Source organism: Gadus chalcogrammus, chromosome 22 (assembly GCF_026213295.1).
Source record: "Gadus chalcogrammus isolate NIFS_2021 chromosome 22, NIFS_Gcha_1.0, whole genome shotgun sequence".
NCBI classification, from domain to species: Eukaryota; Metazoa; Chordata; class Actinopteri; order Gadiformes; family Gadidae; genus Gadus; species Gadus chalcogrammus.
Window position 1 is genome coordinate 18,198,479 of NC_079433.1, and position 17,418 is coordinate 18,215,896.

The 17,418-nt window shown below is 40.1% G+C and overlaps 21 non-coding genes across 21 annotated transcripts; 17 read left to right on the top strand and 4 right to left on the bottom strand.

Annotated features, from left to right (window-relative positions):
- Positions 1 to 126: 126 nt before the first annotated feature.
- Positions 127 to 198, top strand: trnaq-uug (transfer RNA glutamine (anticodon UUG)). The gene has a single exon. It is a non-coding gene; the product is annotated as a tRNA-Gln (tRNA).
- A 1,579-nt stretch (positions 199 to 1,777) lies between these two features.
- Positions 1,778 to 1,849, top strand: trnap-cgg (transfer RNA proline (anticodon CGG)). Its single transcript has one exon. It is a non-coding gene; the product is annotated as a tRNA-Pro (tRNA).
- Positions 1,850 to 2,144: 295 nt separating this feature from the next.
- trnaq-uug (transfer RNA glutamine (anticodon UUG)) lies at positions 2,145 to 2,216 on the top strand. The gene has a single exon. It is a non-coding gene; the product is annotated as a tRNA-Gln (tRNA).
- A 414-nt stretch (positions 2,217 to 2,630) lies between these two features.
- trnal-aag (transfer RNA leucine (anticodon AAG)) lies at positions 2,631 to 2,712 on the bottom strand. Its single transcript has one exon. It is a non-coding gene; the product is annotated as a tRNA-Leu (tRNA).
- A 545-nt stretch (positions 2,713 to 3,257) lies between these two features.
- trnaq-uug (transfer RNA glutamine (anticodon UUG)) lies at positions 3,258 to 3,329 on the top strand. The gene has a single exon. It is a non-coding gene; the product is annotated as a tRNA-Gln (tRNA).
- A 1,242-nt stretch (positions 3,330 to 4,571) lies between these two features.
- trnaq-uug (transfer RNA glutamine (anticodon UUG)) lies at positions 4,572 to 4,643 on the top strand. Its single transcript has one exon. It is a non-coding gene; the product is annotated as a tRNA-Gln (tRNA).
- Positions 4,644 to 5,057: 414 nt separating this feature from the next.
- On the bottom strand, positions 5,058 to 5,139 carry trnal-aag (transfer RNA leucine (anticodon AAG)). The gene has a single exon. It is a non-coding gene; the product is annotated as a tRNA-Leu (tRNA).
- A 321-nt stretch (positions 5,140 to 5,460) lies between these two features.
- trnap-cgg (transfer RNA proline (anticodon CGG)) lies at positions 5,461 to 5,532 on the top strand. The gene has a single exon. It is a non-coding gene; the product is annotated as a tRNA-Pro (tRNA).
- A 295-nt stretch (positions 5,533 to 5,827) lies between these two features.
- On the top strand, positions 5,828 to 5,899 carry trnaq-uug (transfer RNA glutamine (anticodon UUG)). Its single transcript has one exon. It is a non-coding gene; the product is annotated as a tRNA-Gln (tRNA).
- Positions 5,900 to 6,716: 817 nt separating this feature from the next.
- Positions 6,717 to 6,788, top strand: trnap-cgg (transfer RNA proline (anticodon CGG)). The gene has a single exon. It is a non-coding gene; the product is annotated as a tRNA-Pro (tRNA).
- A 296-nt stretch (positions 6,789 to 7,084) lies between these two features.
- trnaq-uug (transfer RNA glutamine (anticodon UUG)) lies at positions 7,085 to 7,156 on the top strand. The gene has a single exon. It is a non-coding gene; the product is annotated as a tRNA-Gln (tRNA).
- An 817-nt stretch (positions 7,157 to 7,973) lies between these two features.
- On the top strand, positions 7,974 to 8,045 carry trnap-cgg (transfer RNA proline (anticodon CGG)). Its single transcript has one exon. It is a non-coding gene; the product is annotated as a tRNA-Pro (tRNA).
- Positions 8,046 to 8,826: 781 nt separating this feature from the next.
- On the bottom strand, positions 8,827 to 8,908 carry trnal-aag (transfer RNA leucine (anticodon AAG)). Its single transcript has one exon. It is a non-coding gene; the product is annotated as a tRNA-Leu (tRNA).
- Positions 8,909 to 9,229: 321 nt separating this feature from the next.
- On the top strand, positions 9,230 to 9,301 carry trnap-cgg (transfer RNA proline (anticodon CGG)). The gene has a single exon. It is a non-coding gene; the product is annotated as a tRNA-Pro (tRNA).
- A 295-nt stretch (positions 9,302 to 9,596) lies between these two features.
- trnaq-uug (transfer RNA glutamine (anticodon UUG)) lies at positions 9,597 to 9,668 on the top strand. Its single transcript has one exon. It is a non-coding gene; the product is annotated as a tRNA-Gln (tRNA).
- Positions 9,669 to 10,485: 817 nt separating this feature from the next.
- On the top strand, positions 10,486 to 10,557 carry trnap-cgg (transfer RNA proline (anticodon CGG)). Its single transcript has one exon. It is a non-coding gene; the product is annotated as a tRNA-Pro (tRNA).
- A 296-nt stretch (positions 10,558 to 10,853) lies between these two features.
- trnaq-uug (transfer RNA glutamine (anticodon UUG)) lies at positions 10,854 to 10,925 on the top strand. The gene has a single exon. It is a non-coding gene; the product is annotated as a tRNA-Gln (tRNA).
- A 403-nt stretch (positions 10,926 to 11,328) lies between these two features.
- On the bottom strand, positions 11,329 to 11,410 carry trnal-aag (transfer RNA leucine (anticodon AAG)). The gene has a single exon. It is a non-coding gene; the product is annotated as a tRNA-Leu (tRNA).
- A 321-nt stretch (positions 11,411 to 11,731) lies between these two features.
- trnap-cgg (transfer RNA proline (anticodon CGG)) lies at positions 11,732 to 11,803 on the top strand. The gene has a single exon. It is a non-coding gene; the product is annotated as a tRNA-Pro (tRNA).
- A 1,408-nt stretch (positions 11,804 to 13,211) lies between these two features.
- Positions 13,212 to 13,283, top strand: trnaq-uug (transfer RNA glutamine (anticodon UUG)). Its single transcript has one exon. It is a non-coding gene; the product is annotated as a tRNA-Gln (tRNA).
- Positions 13,284 to 14,305: 1,022 nt separating this feature from the next.
- On the top strand, positions 14,306 to 14,377 carry trnaq-uug (transfer RNA glutamine (anticodon UUG)). Its single transcript has one exon. It is a non-coding gene; the product is annotated as a tRNA-Gln (tRNA).
- Positions 14,378 to 17,418: the final 3,041 nt, after the last annotated feature.

Below are 17,418 nucleotides of genomic sequence, written 5' to 3' on the forward strand. Positions count from 1 at the left end.
AAATTAAATATATTGGAATATATCTTGAGGCAAATACAACAGGGCAGGTCGATGCTGAAATGCAATAAGGAGTATATATTTTTCACACTTTAGATAAATTTGTATTCATCAGGTTGTCTTAATGCAGGTTCCATGGTGTAATGGTTAGCACTCTGGACTTTGAATCCAGTGATCCGAGTTCAAATCTCGGTGGAGCCTTGTAGATCTAAAATACTTCCCAAAGCAACAGTGTTTTCATTAGGCCTCTTCTCTCCGAGAGTAATCCTAGAGGCTACCAGATATTTAAACTCTGCAATGTTACTCTAGTCAAACGCTTCACAGGAGTCTTATTAAACACATCGTACATTCATACGCCTTAGAAGCTCATTAAGGTAAGTCACCCATTCAACTTTGAATACTTCTTATGATCGAGCATTGATTCTCATTTGCGTAAGTCAGTCCCAACTGGGTAAATGAGAATGAAACATAAACAAACAAGACCTTGTGCAATTCTTCAAAGAATGTTGTCGTTTTCTGATGGGATTCTAATTATTTAAGCGAGACATTGTCAGTCCACAGTATTTCCTTTGGAGAAAAGAGTTTCAAAATAGTCATTGGACACAGGTCACTGACTGGCAGTGGTGAGATTTGAACCCACGCCTCCTAAGTGACTGGAGCCTTAATCCAGCACCTTAGACCCCTCGGCCACGCTACCACAAATTATGTGCTTTATTAATGAAATTTCAAAATGATGCTTCAGTTCAAAGGGGTTGCCTGCACTTGCAAGGATTTGAAGCAACGCCTCCTTGAACTGGAGCCTATATCCAGCACCTTGGCCAACTCAACAACACTTTATCACAGAACATCTGCAACTATTTTTGCATTTCAAAGTAAGACTTTAATGCAGGCTGAATGGAGAATGAATACTTTAAGTTGGTGGCAATAAGTTGGAATTATGCAATTGTTCTTAAACGCTTGTGCCCATGCAAATCATTTGACCAATTTCAGAAATCGAAATATCAATAAAGTTAATTGTGGCTCGTTGGTCTAGGGGTATGTATCTCGCTTCGGGTGCGAGAGGTCCCGGGTTCAAACGCTTCACAGGAGTCTTATTAAACACAACGTACATTCATACGCCTTAGAAGCTCATTAAGGTAAGTCACCCATTCAACTTTGAATACTTCTTATGATCGAGCATTGATTCTCATTTGCGTGAGTCAGTCCCAACTGGGTAAATGAGAATGAAACATAAACAAACAAGACCTTGTGCAATTCTTCAAAGAATGTTGTCGTTTTCTGATGGGATTCTAATTATTTAAGCGAGACATTGTCAGTCCACAGTATTTCCTTTGGAGAAAAGAGTTTCAAAATAGTCTTTTGACACAGGTCACTGACTGGCAGTGGTGAGAATTGAACCCACGCCACCTAAGAGACTGGAGCCTTAATCCAGCACCTTAGACCCCTCGGCCACGCTACCACAAATTATGTGCTTTATTAATGAAATTTCAAAATGATGCTTCAGTTCAAAGGGGTTGCCTGCACTTGCAAGGATTTGAAGCAACGCCTCCTTGAACTGGAGCCTATATCATGCACCTTGGCCAACTCAACAACACTTTTTCACAGAACATCTGCAACTATTTTTGCATTTCAAAGTAAGACTTTAATGCAGGCTGAATGGAGAATGAATACTTTAAGTTGGTGGCAATAAGTTGGAATTATGCAATTGTTCTTAAACGCTTGTGCCCATGCAAATCATTTGACCAATTTCAGAAATCGAAATATCAATAAAGTTAATTGTGGCTCGTTGGTCTAGCGGTATGATTCTCGCTTCGGGTGCGAGAGGTCCCGGGTTCTAATCCCGGACGAGCCCTCAGCTCCATTGTCGAAGATGTCGGAAGTCTTGTAGGATTGACACAAGCTATCTTGAAATGCTTCAGGATTTCCTTTGAAGACTGTTAAAGAAGGTGTTCCTGGAAGGCTAGGGAATACATTCTTCTTTGGTATTAGTTGCCATCCACCCGCCAACCTGCTTTCATTGGAAATAAAATATATTGGAATATATCTTGAGGCAAATACAACAGGGCAGGTCGATGCTGAAATGCAATAAGGAGTATATATTTTTCACACTTTAGATAAAATTGTATTCATCAGGTTGTCTTAATGTAGGTTCCATGGTGTAATGGTTAGCACTCTGGACTTTGAATCCAGTGATCCGAGTTCAAATCTCGGTGGAGCCTTGTAGATCTAAAATACTTCCCAAAGCAACAGTGTTTTCATTAGGCCTCTTCTCTCCGAGAGTAATCCTAGAGGCTACCAGATATTTAAACTCTGCAATGTTACTCTAGTCAAACGCTTCACAGGAGTCTTATTAAACACAACGTACATTCATACGCCTTAGAAGCTCATTAAGGTAAGTCACCCATTCAACTTTGAATACTTCTTATGATCGAGCATTGATTCTCATTTGCGTAAGTCAGTCCCAACTGGGTAAATGAGAATGAAACATAAACAAACCAGACCTTGTGCAATTCTTCAAAGAATGTTGTCGTTTTCTGATGGGATTCTAATTATTTAAGCGAGACATTGTCAGTCCACAGTATTTCCTTTGGAGAAAAGAGTTTCAAAATAGTCTTTGGACACAGGTCACTGACTGGCAGTGGTGAGATTTGAACCCACGCCTCCTAAGAGACTGGAGCCTTAATCCAGCACCTTAGACCCCTCGGCCACGCTACCACGAATTATGTGCTTTATTAATGAAATTTCAAAATGATGCTTCAGTTCAAAGGGGTTGCCTGCACTTGCAAGGATTTGAAGCAACGCCTCCTTGAACTGGAGCCTATATCCAGCACCTTGGCCAACTCAACAACACTTTATCACCGGACATCTGCAACTATTTTTGCATTTCAAAGTAAGACTTTAATGCAGGCTGAATGGAGAATGAATACTTTAAGTTGGTGGCAATAAGTTGGAATTATGCAATTGTTCTTAAACGCTTGTGCCCATGCAAATCATTTGACCATTTTGACACAAGCTATCTTGAAATGCTTCAGGATTTCCTTTGAAGACTGTTAAACAAGGTGTTCCTGGAAGGCTAGGGAATACATTCTACTTTGGTATTAGTTGCCATCCACCCGCCAACCTGCTTTCATTGGAAATTAAATATATTGGAATATATCTTGAGGCAAATACAACAGGGCAGGTCGATGCTGAAATGCAATAAGGAGTATATATTTTTCACACTTTAGATAAATTTGTATTCATCAGGTTGTCTTAATGTAGGTTCCATGGTGTAATGGTTAGCACTCTGGACTTTGAATCTAGTGATCCGAGTTCAAATCTCGGTGGAGCCTTGTAGATCTAAAATACTTCCCAAAGCAACAGTGTTTTCATTAGGCCTCTTCTCTCCGAGTGTAATCCTAGAGGCTACCAGATATTTAAACTCTGCAATGTTACTCTAGTCAAACGCTTCACAGGAGTCTTTTTAAACACAACGTACATTCATACGCCTTAGAAGCTCATTAAGGTAAGTCACCCATTCAACTTTGAATACTTCTTATGATCGAGCATTGATTCTCATTTGCGTAAGTCAGTCCCAACTGGGTAAATGAGAATGAAACATAAACAAACAAGACCTTGTGCAATTCTTCAAAGAATGTTGTCGTTTTCTGATGGGATTCTAATTATTTAAGCGAGACATTGTCAGTCCACAGTATTTCCTTTGGAGAAAAGAGTTTCAATATAGTCTTTGGACACAGGTCACTGACTGGCAGTGGTGAGAATTGAACCCACGCCACCTAAGAGACTGGAGCCTTAATCCAGCACCTTAGACCCCTCGGCCACGCTACCACAAATTATGTGCTTTATTAATGAAATTTCAAAATGATGCTTCAGTTCAAAGGGGTTGCCTGCACTTGCAAGGATTTGAAGCAACGCCTCCTTGAACTGGAGCCTATATCCAGCACCTTGGCCAACTCAACAACACTTTATCACAGAACATCTGCAACTATTTTTGCATTTCAAAGTAAGACTTTAATGCAGGCTGAATGGAGAATGAATACTTTAAGTTGGTGGCAATAAGTTGGAATTATGCAATTGTTCTTAAACGCTTGTGCCCATGCAAATCATTTGACCATTTTGACACAAGCTATCTTGAAATGCTTCAGGATTTCCTTTGAAGACTGTTAAACAAGGTGTTCCTGGAAGGCTAGGGAATACATTCTACTTTGGTATTAGTTGCCATCCACCCGCCAACCTGCTTTCATTGGAAATAAAATATATTGGAATATATCTTGAGCCCTCAGCGCCATTGTCGAAGATGTCTGAAGTCTTGCAGGATTGACACAAGCGATCTTGAAATGCTTCAGGATTTCCTTTGAAGACTGTTAAACAAGGTGTTCCTGGAAGCCTAAGGAATACATTCTTCTTTGGTATTAGTTGCCATCCACCCGCCAACCTGTTTTCATTGGAAATAAAATATATTGGAATATATCTTGAGGCAAATACAACAGGGCAGGTCGATGCTGAAATGCAATAAGGAGTATATATTTTTCACACTTTAGATAAATGTGTATTCATCAGTATATCTTGATGTAGGTTCCATGGTGTAATGGTTAGCACGCTGGACTTTGAATCCAGTGATACGAGTTCAAATCTTGGTGGAGCCTTGTAGATCTAAAATACCTCCCAAAGCAACAGTATTTTCATTATGCCTCTTCTCTCCGAGAGTAATCCTAGAGGCTACCAGATATTTAAACTCTGCAATGTTACTCTAGTCAAACGCTTCACAGGAGTCTTATTAAACACAACGTACATTCATACGCCTTAGAAGCTCATTAAGGTAAGTCACCCATTCAACTTTGAATACTTCTTATGATCGAGCATTGATTCTCATTTGCGTAAGTCAGTCCCAACTGGGTAAATGAGAATGAAACATAAACAAACAAGACCTTGTGCAATTCTTCAAAGAATGTTGTCGTTTTCTGATGGGATTCTAATTATTTAAGCGAGACATTGTCAGTCCACAGTATTTCCTTTGGAGAAAAGAGTTTCAAAATAGTCTTTGGACACAGGTCACTAACTGGCAGTGGTGAGATTTGAACCCACGCCTCCTAAGAGACTGGAGCCTTAATCCAGCACCTTAGACCCCTCGGCCACGCTACCACAAATTATGTGCTTTATTAATGAAATTTCAAAATGATGCTTCAGTTCAAAGGGGTTGCCTGCACTTGCAAGGATTTGAAGCAACGCCTCCTTGAACTGGAGCCTATATCCAGCACCTTGGCCAACTCAACAACACTTTATCACAGAACATCTGCAACTATTTTTGCATTTCAAAGTAAGACTTTAATGCAGGCTGAATGGAGAATGAATACTTTAAGTTGGTGGCAATAAGTTGGAATTATGCAATTGTTCTTAAACGCTTGTGCCCATGCAAATCATTTGACCAATTTCAGAAATCGAAATATCAATAAACTTAATTGTGGCTCGTTGGTCTAGGGGTATGATTCTCGCTTCGGGTGCGAGAGGTCCCGGGTTCAAATCCCGGACGAGCCCTCAGCTCCATTGTCGAAGATGTCTGAAGTCTTGCAGGATTGACACAAGCTATCTTGAAATGCTTCAGGATTTCCTTTGAAGACTGTTAAACAAGGTGTTCCTGGAAGGCTAGGGAATACATTCTTCTTTGGTATTAGTTGCCATCCACCCGCCAACCTGTTTTCATTGGAAATAAAATATATTGGAATATATCTTGAGGCAAATACAACAGGGCAGGTCGATGCTGAAATGCAATAAGGAGTATATATTTTTCACACTTTAGATAAATGTGTATTCATCAGTATATCTTGATGTAGGTTCCATGGTGTAATGGTTAGCACGCTGGACTTTGAATCCAGTAATACGAGTTCAAATCTTGGTGGAGCCTTGTAGATCTAAAATACCTCCCAAAGCAACAGTATTTTCATTATGCCTCTTCTCTCCGAGAGTAATCCTAGAGGCTACCAGATATTTAAACTCTGCAATGTTACTCTAGTCAAACGCTTCACAGGAGTCTTATTAAACACAACGTACATTCATACGCCTTAGAAGCTCATTAAGGTAAGTCACCCATTCAACTTTGAATACTTCTTATGATCGAGCATTGATTCTCATTTGCGTAAGTCAGTCCCAACTGGGTAAATGAGAATGAAACATAAACAAACAAGACCTTGTGCAATTCTTCAAAGAATGTTGTCGTTTTCTGATGGGATTCTAATTATTTAAGCGAGACATTGTCAGTCCACAGTATTTCCTTTGGAGAAAAGAGTTTCAAAATAGTCTTTGGACACAGGTCACTGACTGGCAGTGGTGAGATTTGAACCCACGCCTCCTATGAGACTGGAGCCTTAATCCAGCACCTTAGACCCCTCGGCCACGCTACCACAAATTATGTGCTTTATTAATGAAATTTCAAAATGATGCTTCAGTTCAAAGGGGTTGCCTGCACTTGCAAGGATTTGAAGCAACGCCTCCTTGAACTGGAGCCTATATCCAGCACCTTGGCCAACTCAACAACACTTTATCACAGAACATCTGCATCTATTTTTGCATTTCAAAGTAAGACTTTAATGCAGGCTGAATGGAGAATGAATACTTTAAGTTGGTGGCAATTAGTTGGAATTATGCAATTGTTCTTAAACGCTTGTGCCCATGCAAATCATTTGACCAATTTCGGAAATCGAAATATCAATAATGTTAATTGTGGCTCGTTGGTCTAGGGGTATGATTCTCGCTTCGGGTGCGAGAGGTCCCGGGTTCAAATCCCGGACGAGCCCTCAGCTCCATTGTCGAAGATGTCTGAAGTCTTGCAGGATTGACACAAGCTATCTTGAAATGCTTCAGGATTTCCTTTGAAGACTGTTAAACAAAGGTCTTCCTGGAAGGCTAGGGAATACATTCTTCTTTGGTATTAGTTGCCATCCACCCGCCAACCTGCTTTCATTGGAAATAAAATATATTGGAATATATCTTGAGGCAAATACAACAGGGCAGGTCGATGCTGAAATGCAATAAGGAGTATATATTTTTCACACTTTAGATAAATTTGTATTCATCAGGTTGTCTTAATGTGGGTTCCATGGTGTAATGGTTAGCACTCTGGACTTTGAATCCAGTGATCCGAGTTCAAATCTCGGTGGAGCCTTGTAGATCTAAAATACTTCCCAAAGCAACAGTGCTTTCATTAGGCCTCTTCTCTCCGAGAGTAATCCTAGAGGCTACCAGATATTTAAACTCTGCAATGTTACTCTAGTCAAACGCTTCACAGGAGTCTTATTAAACACAACGTACATTCATACGCCTTAGAAGCTCATTAAGGTAATTCACCCATTCAACTTTGAATACTTCTTATGATCGAGCATTGATTCTCATTTGCGTAAGTCAGTCCCAACTGGGTAAATGAGAATGAAACATAAACAAACAAGACCTTGTGCAATTCTTCAAAGAATGTTGTCGTTTTCTGATGGGATTCTAATTATTTAAGCGAGACATTGTCAGTCCACAGTATTTCCTTTGGAGAAAAGAGTTTCAAAATAGTCTTTGGACACAGGTCACTGACTGGCAGTGGTGAAATTTGAACCCACGCCTCCTAAGAGACTGGAGCCTTAATCCAGCACCTTAGACCCCTCGCCCACGCTACCACAAATTATGTGCTTTATTAATGAAATTTCAAAATGATGCTTCAGTTCAAAGGGGTTGCCTGCACTTGCAAGGATTTGAAGCAACGCCTCCTTGAACTGGAGCCTATATCCAGCACCTTGGCCAACTCAACAACACTTTATCACCGGACATCTGCAACTATTTTTGCATTTCAAAGTAAGACTTTAATGCAGGCTGAATGGAGAATGAATACTTTAAGTTGGTGGCAATAAGTTGGAATTATGCAATTGTTCTTAAACGCTTGTGCCCATGCAAATCATTTGACCAATTTCAGAAATCGAAATATCAATAAACTTAGTTGTGGCTCGTTGGTCTAGGGGTATGATTCTCGCTTCGGGTGCGAGAGGTCCCGGGTTCAAATCCCGGACGAGCCCTCAGCTCCATTGTCGAAGATGTCTGAAGTCTTGCAGGATTGACACAAGCTATCTTGAAATGCTTCAGGATTTCCTTTGAATACTGTTAAACAAGGTGTTCCTGGAAGGCTAGGGAATACATTCTTCTTTGGTATTAGTTGCCATCCACCCGCCAACCTGTTTTCATTGGAAATAAAATATATTGGAATATATCTTGAGGCAAATACAACAGGGCAGGTCGATGCTGAAATGCAATAAGGAGTATATATTTTTCACACTTTAGATAAATGTGTATTCATCAGTATATCTTGATGTAGGTTCCATGGTGTAATGGTTTGCACGCTGGACTTTGAATCCAGTGATACGAGTTCAAATCTTGGTGGAGCCTTGTAGATCTAAAATACCTCCCAAAGCAACAGTATTTTCATTATGCCTCTTCTCTCCGAGAGTAATCCTAGAGGCTACCAGATATTTAAACTCTGCAATGTTACTCTAGTCAAACGCTTCACAGGAGTCTTATTAAACACAACGTACATTCATACGCCTTAGAAGCTCATTAAGGTAAGTCACCCATTCAACTTTGAATACTTCTTATGATCGAGCATTGATTCTCATTTGCGTAAGTCAGTCCCAACTGGGTAAATGAGAATGAAACATAAACAAACAAGACCTTGTGCAATTCTTCAAAGAATGTTGTCATTTTCTGATGGGATTCTAATTATTTAAGCGAGACATTGTCAGTCCACAGTATTTCCTTTGGAGAAAAGAGTTTCAAAATAGTCTTTGGACACAGGTCACTGACTGGCAGTGGTGAGATTTGAACCCACGCCTCCTAAGAGACTGGAGCCTTAATCCAGCACCTTAGACCCCTCGGCCACGCTACCACAAATTATGTGCTTTATTAATGAAATTTCAAAATGATGCTTCAGTTCAAAGGGGTTGCCTGCACTTGCAAGGATTTGAAGCAACGCCTCCTTGAACTGGAGCCTATATCCAGCACCTTGGCCAACTCAACAACACTTTATCACAGAACATCTGCAACTATTTTTGCATTTCAAAGTAAGACTTTAATGCAGGCTGAATGGAGAATGAATACTTTAAGTTGGTGGCAATAAGTTGGAATTATGCAATTGTTCTTAAACGCTTGTGCCCATGCAAATCATTTGACCAATTTCAGAAATCGAAATATCAATAAAGTTAATTGTGGCTCGTTGGTCTAGGGGTATGATTCTCGCTTCGGGTGCGAGAGGTCCCGGGTTCAAATCCCGGACGAGCCCTCAGCGCCATTGTCGAAGATGTCTGAAGTCTTGAAGGATTGACACAAGCTATCTTGAAATGCTTCAGGATTTCCTTTGAAGACTGTTAAACAAGGTGTTCCTGGAAGGCTAGGGAATACATTCTTCTTTGGTATTAGTTGCCATCCACCCGCCAACCTGTTTTCATTGGAAATAAAATATATTGGAATATATCTTGAGGCAAATACAACAGGGCAGGTCGATGCTGAAATGCAATAAGGTGTATATATTTTTCACACTTTAGATAAATGTGTATTCATCAGTATATCTTGATGTAGGTTCCATGGTGTAATGGTTAGCACGCTGGACTTTGAATCCAGTGATACGAGTTCAAATCTTGGTGGAGCCTTGTAGATCTAAAATACCTCCCAAAGCAACAGTATTTTCATTATGCCTCTTCTCTCCGAGAGTAATCCTAGAGGCTACCAGATATTTAAACTCTGCAATGTTACTCTAGTCAAACGCTTCACAGGAGTCTTATTAAACACAACGTACATTCATACGCCTTAGAAGCTCATTAAGGTAAGTCACCCATTCAACTTTGAATACTTCTTATGATCGAGCATTGATTCTCATTTGCGTAAGTCAGTCCCAACTGGGTAAATGAGAATGAAACATAAACAAACAAGACCTTGTGCAATTCTTCAAAGAATGTTGTCGTTTTCTGATGGGATTCTAATTATTTAAGCGAGACATTGTCAGTCCACAGTATTTCCTTTGGAGAAAAGAGTTTCAATATAGTCTTTGGACACAGGTCACTGACTGGCAGTGGTGAGATTTGAACCCACGCCTCCTAAGAGACTGGAGCCTTAATTCAGCACCTTAGACCCCTCGGCCACGCTACCACAAATTATGTGCTTTATTAATGAAATTTCAAAATGATGCTTCAGTTCAAAGGGGTTGCCTGCACTTGCAAGGATTTGAAGCAACGCCTCCTTGAACTGGAGCCTATATCCAGCACCTTGGCCAACTCAACAACACTTTATCACAGAACATCTGCAACTATTTTTGCATTTCAAAGTAAGACTTTAATGCAGGCTGAATGGAGAATGAATACTTTAAGTTGGTGGCAATAAGTTGGAATTATGCAATTGTTCTTAAACGCTTGTGCCCATGCAAATCATTTGACCAATTTCGGAAATCGAAATATCAATAATGTTAATTGTGGCTCGTTGGTCTAGGGGTATGATTCTCGCTTCGGGTGCGAGAGGTCCCGGGTTCAAATCCCGGACGAGCCCTCAGCTCCATTGTCGAAGATGTCTGAAGTCTTGCAGGATTGACACAAGCTATCTTGAAATGCTTCAGGATTTCCTTTGAAGACTGTTAAACAAAGGTGTTCCTGGAAGGCTAGGGAATACATTCTTCTTTGGTATTAGTTGCCATCCACCCGCCAACCTGCTTTCATTGGAAATAAAATATATTGGAATATATCTTGAGGCAAATACAACAGGGCAGGTCGATGCTGAAATGCAATAAGGAGTATATATTTTTCACACTTTAGATAAATTTGTATTCATCAGGTTGTCTTAATGTAGGTTCCATGGTGTAATGGTTAGCACTCTGGACTTTGAATCCAGTGATCCGAGTTCAAATCTCGGTGGAGCCTTGTAGATCTAAAATACTTCCCAAAGCAACAGTGTTTTCATTAGGCCTCTTCTCTCCTAGAGGCTACCAGATATTTAAACTCTGCAATGTTACTCTAGTCAAACGCTTCACAGGAGTCTTATTAAACACAACGTACATTCATACGCCTTAGAAGCTCATTAAGGTAAGTCACCCATTCAACTTTGAATACTTCTTATGATCGAGCATTGATTCTCATTTGCGTAAGTCAGTCCCAACTGGGTAAATGAGAATGAAACATAAACAAACAAGACCTTGTGCAATTCTTCAAAGAATGTTGTCGTTTTCTGATGGGATTCTAATTATTTAAGCGAGACATTGTCAGTCCACAGTATTTCCTTTGGAGAAAAGAGTTTCAAAATAGTCTTTGGACACAGGTCACTGACTGGCAGTGGTGAGATTTGAACCCACGCCTCCTAAGAGACTGGAGCCTTAATCCAGCACCTTAGACCCCTCGGCCACGCTACCACAAATTATGTGCTTTATTAATGAAATTTCAAAATGATGCTTCAGTTCAAAGGGGTTGCCTGCACTTGCAAGGATTTGAAGCAACGCCTCCTTGAACTGGAGCCTATATCCAGCACCTTGGCCAACTCAACAACACTTTATCACAGAACATCTGCAACTATTTTTGCATTTCAAAGTAAGACTTTAATGCAGGCTGAATGGAGAATGAATACTTTAAGTTGGTGGCAATAAGTTGGAATTATGCAATTGTTCTTAAACGCTTGTGCCCATGCAAATCATTTGACCAATTTCAGAAATCGAAATATCTATATAGTTAATTGTGGCTCGTTGGTCTAGGGGTATGATTCTCGCTTCGGGTGCGAGAGGTCCCGGGTTCAAATCCCGGACGAGCCCTCAGCTCCATTGTCGAAGATGTCTGAAGTCTTGCAGGATTGACACAAGCTATCTTGAAATGCTTCAGGATTTCCTTTGAATACTGTTAAACAAGGTGTTCCTGGAAGGCTAGGGAATACATTCTTCTTTGGTATTAGTTGCCATCCACCCGCCAACCTGTTTTCATTGGAAATAAAATATATTGGAATATATCTTGAGGCAAATACAACAGGGCAGGTCGATGCTGAAATGCAATAAGGAGTATATATTTTTCACACTTTAGATAAATGTGTATTCATCAGTATATCTTGATGTAGGTTCCATGGTGTAATGGTTTGCACGCTGGACTTTGAATCCAGTGATACGAGTTCAAATCTTGGTGGAGCCTTGTAGATCTAAAATACCTCCCAAAGCAACAGTATTTTCATTATGCCTCTTCTCTCCGAGAGTAATCCTAGAGGCTACCAGATATTTAAACTCTGCAATGTTACTCTAGTCAAACGCTTCACAGGAGTCTTATTAAACACAACGTACATTCATACGCCTTAGAAGCTCATTAAGGTAAGTCACCCATTCAACTTTGAATACTTCTTATGATCGAGCATTGATTCTCATTTGCGTAAGTCAGTCCCAACTGGGTAAATGAGAATGAAACATAAACAAACAAGACCTTGTGCAATTCTTCAAAGAATGTTGTCGTTTTCTGATGGGATTCTAATTATTTAAGCGAGACATTGTCAGTCCACAGTATTTCCTTTGGAGAAAAGAGTTTCAAAATAGTCTTTGGACACAGGTCACTGACTGGCAGTGGTGAAATTTGAACCCACGCCTCCTAAGAGACTGGAGCCTTAATCCAGCACCTTAGACCCCTCGGCCACGCTACCACAAATTATGTGCTTTATTAATGAAATTTCAAAATGATGCTTCAGTTCAAAGGGGTTGCCTGCACTTGCAAGGATTTGAAGCAACGCCTCCTTGAACTGGAGCCTATATCCAGCACCTTGGCCAACTCAACAACACTTTATCACCGGACATCTGCAACTATTTTTGCATTTCAAAGTAAGACTTTAATGCAGGCTGAATGGAGAATGAATACTTTAAGTTGGTGGCAATAAGTTGGAATTATGCAATTGTTCTTAAACGCTTGTGCCCATGCAAATCATTTGACCATTTTGACACAAGCTATCTTGAAATGCTTCAGGATTTCCTTTGAAGACTGTTAAACAAGGTGTTCCTGGAAGGCAAGGGAATACATTCTACTTTGGTATTAGTTGCCATCCACCCGCCAACCTGCTTTCATTGGAAATTAAATATATTGGAATATATCTTGAGGCAAATACAACAGGGCAGGTCGATGCTGAAATGCAATAAGGAGTATATATTTTTCACACTTTAGATAAATTTGTATTCATCAGGTTGTCTTTATGTAGGTTCCATGGTGTAATGGTTAGCACTCTGGACTTTGAATCCAGTGATCCGAGTTCAAATCTCGGTGGAGCCTTGTAGATCTTAAATACTTCCCAAAGCAACAGTGCTTTCATTAGGCCTCTTCTCTCCGAGAGTAATCCTAGAGGCTACCAGATATTTAAACTCTGCAATGTTACTCTAGTCAAACGCTTCACAGGAGTCTTATTAAACACAACGTACATTCATGCTCATTAAGGTAATTCACCCATTCAACTTTGAATACTTCTTATGATCGAGCATTGATTCTCATTTGCGTAAGTCAGTCCCAACTGGGTAAATGAGAATGAAACATAAACAAACAAGACCTTGTGCAATTCTTCAAAGAATGTTGTCGTTTTCTGATGGGATTCTAATTATTTAAGCGAGACATTGTCAGTCCACAGTATTTCCTTTGGAGAAAAGAGTTTCAAAATAGTCTTTGGACACAGGTCACTGACTGGCAGTGGTGAAATTTGAACCCACGCCTCCTAAGAGACTGGAGCCTTAATCCAGCACCTTAGACCCCTCGGCCACGCTACCACAAATTATGTGCTTTATTAATGAAATTTCAAAATGATGCTTCAGTTCAAAGGGGTTGCCTGCACTTGCAAGGATTTGAAGCAACGCCTCCTTGAACTGGAGCCTATATCCAGCACCTTGGCCAACTCAACAACACTTTATCACCGGACATCTGCAACTATTTTTGCATTTCAAAGTAAGACTTTAATGCAGGCTGAATGGAGAATGAATACTTTAAGTTGGTGGCAATAAGTTGGAATTATGCAATTGTTCTTAAACGCTTGTGCCCATGCAAATCATTTGACCATTTTGACACAAGCTATCTTGAAATGCTTCAGGATTTCCTTTGAAGACTGTTAAACAAGGTGTTCCTGGAAGGCTAGGGAATACATTCTACTTTGGTATTAGTTGCCATCCACCCGCCAACCTGCTTTCATTGGAAATTAAATATATTGGAATATATCTTGAGGCAAATACAACAGGGCAGGTCGATGCTGAAATGAGTATATATTTTTCACACTTTAGATAAATTTGTATTCATCAGGTTGTCTTAATGTAGGTTCCATGGTGTAATGGTTAGCACTCTGGACTTTGAATCCAGTGATACGAGTTCAAATCTTGGTGGAGCCTTGTAGATCTAAAATACCTCCCAAAGCAACAGTATTTTCATTATGCCTCTTCTCTCCGAGAGTAATCCTAGAGGCTACCAGATATTTAAACTCTGCAATGTTACTCTAGTCAAACGCTTCACAGGAGTCTTATTAAACACAACGTACATTCATACGCCTTAGAAGCTCATTAAGGTAAGTCACCCATTCAACTTTGAATACTTCTTATGATCGAGCATTGATTCTCATTTGCGTAAGTCAGTCCCAACTGGGTAAATGAGAATGAAACATAAACAAACAAGACCTTGTGCAATTCTTCAAAGAATGTTGTCGTTTTCTGATGGGATTCTAATTATTTAAGCGAGACATTGTCAGTCCACAGTATTTCCTTTGGAGAAAAGAGTTTCAAAATAGTCTTTGGACACAGGTCACTGACTGGCAGTGGTGAGAATTGAACCCACGCCTCCTAAGAGACTGGAGCCTTAATTCAGCACCTTAGACCCCTCGGCCACGCTACCACAAATTATGTGCTTTATTAATGAAATTTCAAAATGATGCTTCAGTTCAAAGGGGTTGCCTGCACTTGCAAGGATTTGAAGCAACGCCTCCTTGAACTGGAGCCTATATCCAGCACCTTGGCCAACTCAACAACACTTTATCACAGAACATCTGCAACTATTTTTGCATTTCAAAGTAAGACTTTAATGCAGGCTGAATGGAGAATGAATACTTTAAGTTGGTGGCAATAAGTTGGAATTATGCAATTGTTCTTAAACGCTTGTGCCCATGCAAATCATTTGACCATTTTGACACAAGCTATCTTGAAATGCTTCAGGATTTCCTTTGAAGACTGTTAAACAAGGTGTTCCTGGAAGGCTAGGGAATACATTCTACTTTGGTATTAGTTGCCATCCACCCGCCAACCTGCTTTCATTGGAAATAAATATATTGGAATATATCTTGAGGCAAATACAACAGGGCAGGTCGATGCTGAAATGCAATAAGGAGTATATATTTTCACACTTTAGATAAATTTGTATTCATCAGGTTGTCTTAATGTAGGTTCGATGGTGTAATGGTTAGCACTCTGGACTTGAATCCAGTGATCCGAGTTCAAATCTCGGTGGAGCCTTGTAGATCTAAAATACTTCCCAAAGCAACAGTGTTTTCATTAGGCCTCTTCTCTCCTAGAGGCTACCAGATATTTAAACTCTGCAATGTTACTCTAGTCAAACGCTTCACAGGAGTCTTATTAAACACAACGTACATTCATACGCCTTAGAAGCTCATTAAGGTAAGTCACCCATTCAACTTTGAATACTTCTTATGATCGAGCATTGATTCTCATTTGCGTAGTCAGTCCCAACTGGGTAAATGAGAATGAAACATAAACAAACAAGACCTTGTGCAATTCTTCAAAGAATGTTGTCGTTTTCTGATGGGATTCTAATTATTTAAGCGAGACATTGTCAGTCCACAGTATTTCCTTTGGAGAAAAGAGTTTCAAAATAGTCTTTGGACACAGGTCACTGACTGGCAGTGGTGAGATTTGAACCCACGCCTCCTAAGAGACTGGAGCCTTAATCCAGCACTTTAGACCCCTCGGCCACGCTACCACAAATTATGTGCTTTATTAATGAAATTTCAAATGATGCTTCAGTTCAAAGGGGTTGCCTGCACTTGCAAGGATTTGAAGCAACGCCTCCTTGAACTGGAGCCTATATCCAGCACCTTGGCCAACTCAACAACACTTTACACAGAACATCTGCAACTATTTTTGCATTTCAAAGTAAGACTTTAATGCAGGCTGAATGGAGAATGAATACTTTAAGTTGGTGGCAATAAGTTGGAATTATGCAATTGTCTTAAACGCTTGTGCCCATGCAAATCATTTGACCAATTTCAGAAATCGAAATATCAATAAAGTTAATTGTGGCTCGTTTGGTCTAGGGGTATGATTCTCGCTTCGGGGTGCGAGAAGTCCCGGTTCAAATCCCGGACGAGCCCTCAGCTCCATTGTCGAAGATGTCTGAAGTCTTGCTAGGATTGACACAAGCTATCTTGAAATGCTTCAGGATTTCCTTGAAGAATGTTTAAACAAGGTGTTCCTGGAAGGCTAGGGAATACATTCTTCTTGGGATTAGTTGCCATCCACCGCCAACCTGCTTTCATTGGAAATAAAATATATGGAATATATTTGAGGCAAATACAACAGGGCAGGTCGATGCTGAAATGCAATAAGGAGTATATATTTTTCACACTTTAGATAAATTCTGTATTCATCAGGTTGTCTTAATTTGGGTTCCATGTGTAATGGTTAGCACTCTGGACTTTGAATCCAGTGATCCGATTTCAAATCTCGGTGGAGCCTTGTAGATCTAAAATACTTCCCAAAGCAACAGTGCTTTCATTAGGCCTCTTCTCTCCGAGAGTAATCCTAGAGGCTACCAGATATTTAAACTCTGCAATGTTACTCTAGTCAAACGCTTCACAGGAGTCTTATTAAACACAACGTACATTCATACGCCTTAGAAGCTCATTAAGGTAATTCACCATTCAACTTTGAATACTTCTTATGATCGAGCATTGATTCTCATTTGCGTAAGTCAGTCCCACTGGGTAATGAGAATGAACATAAACAAACAAGACCTTGTGCAATTCTTAAAGAATGTTGTCGTTTTCTGATGGGATTCTAATTATTTAAGCGAGACATTGTCAGTCCACAGTATTTCCTTTGGAGAAAAGAGTTTCAAAATAGTCTTTGGACACAGGTCACTGACTGCTAGTGGTGAAATTTGAACCCCGCCTCCTAAGATACTGGAGCCTTAATCCAGCACCTTAGACCCCTCGGCCACGCTACCACAAATTTTGTGCTTTATTAATGAAATTTCAAAATGATGCTTCAGTTCAAAGGGTTGCCTGCACTTGCAAGGATTTGACTCACGCCTCCTTGAACTGGAGCCTAACCAGCACCTTGTCCAACATCAACAACTTCTTTCACCGGACATCTGCAACTATTTTTGCATTTCAAAGTAAGACTTTTACTGCAGGCTGAATGGAGAA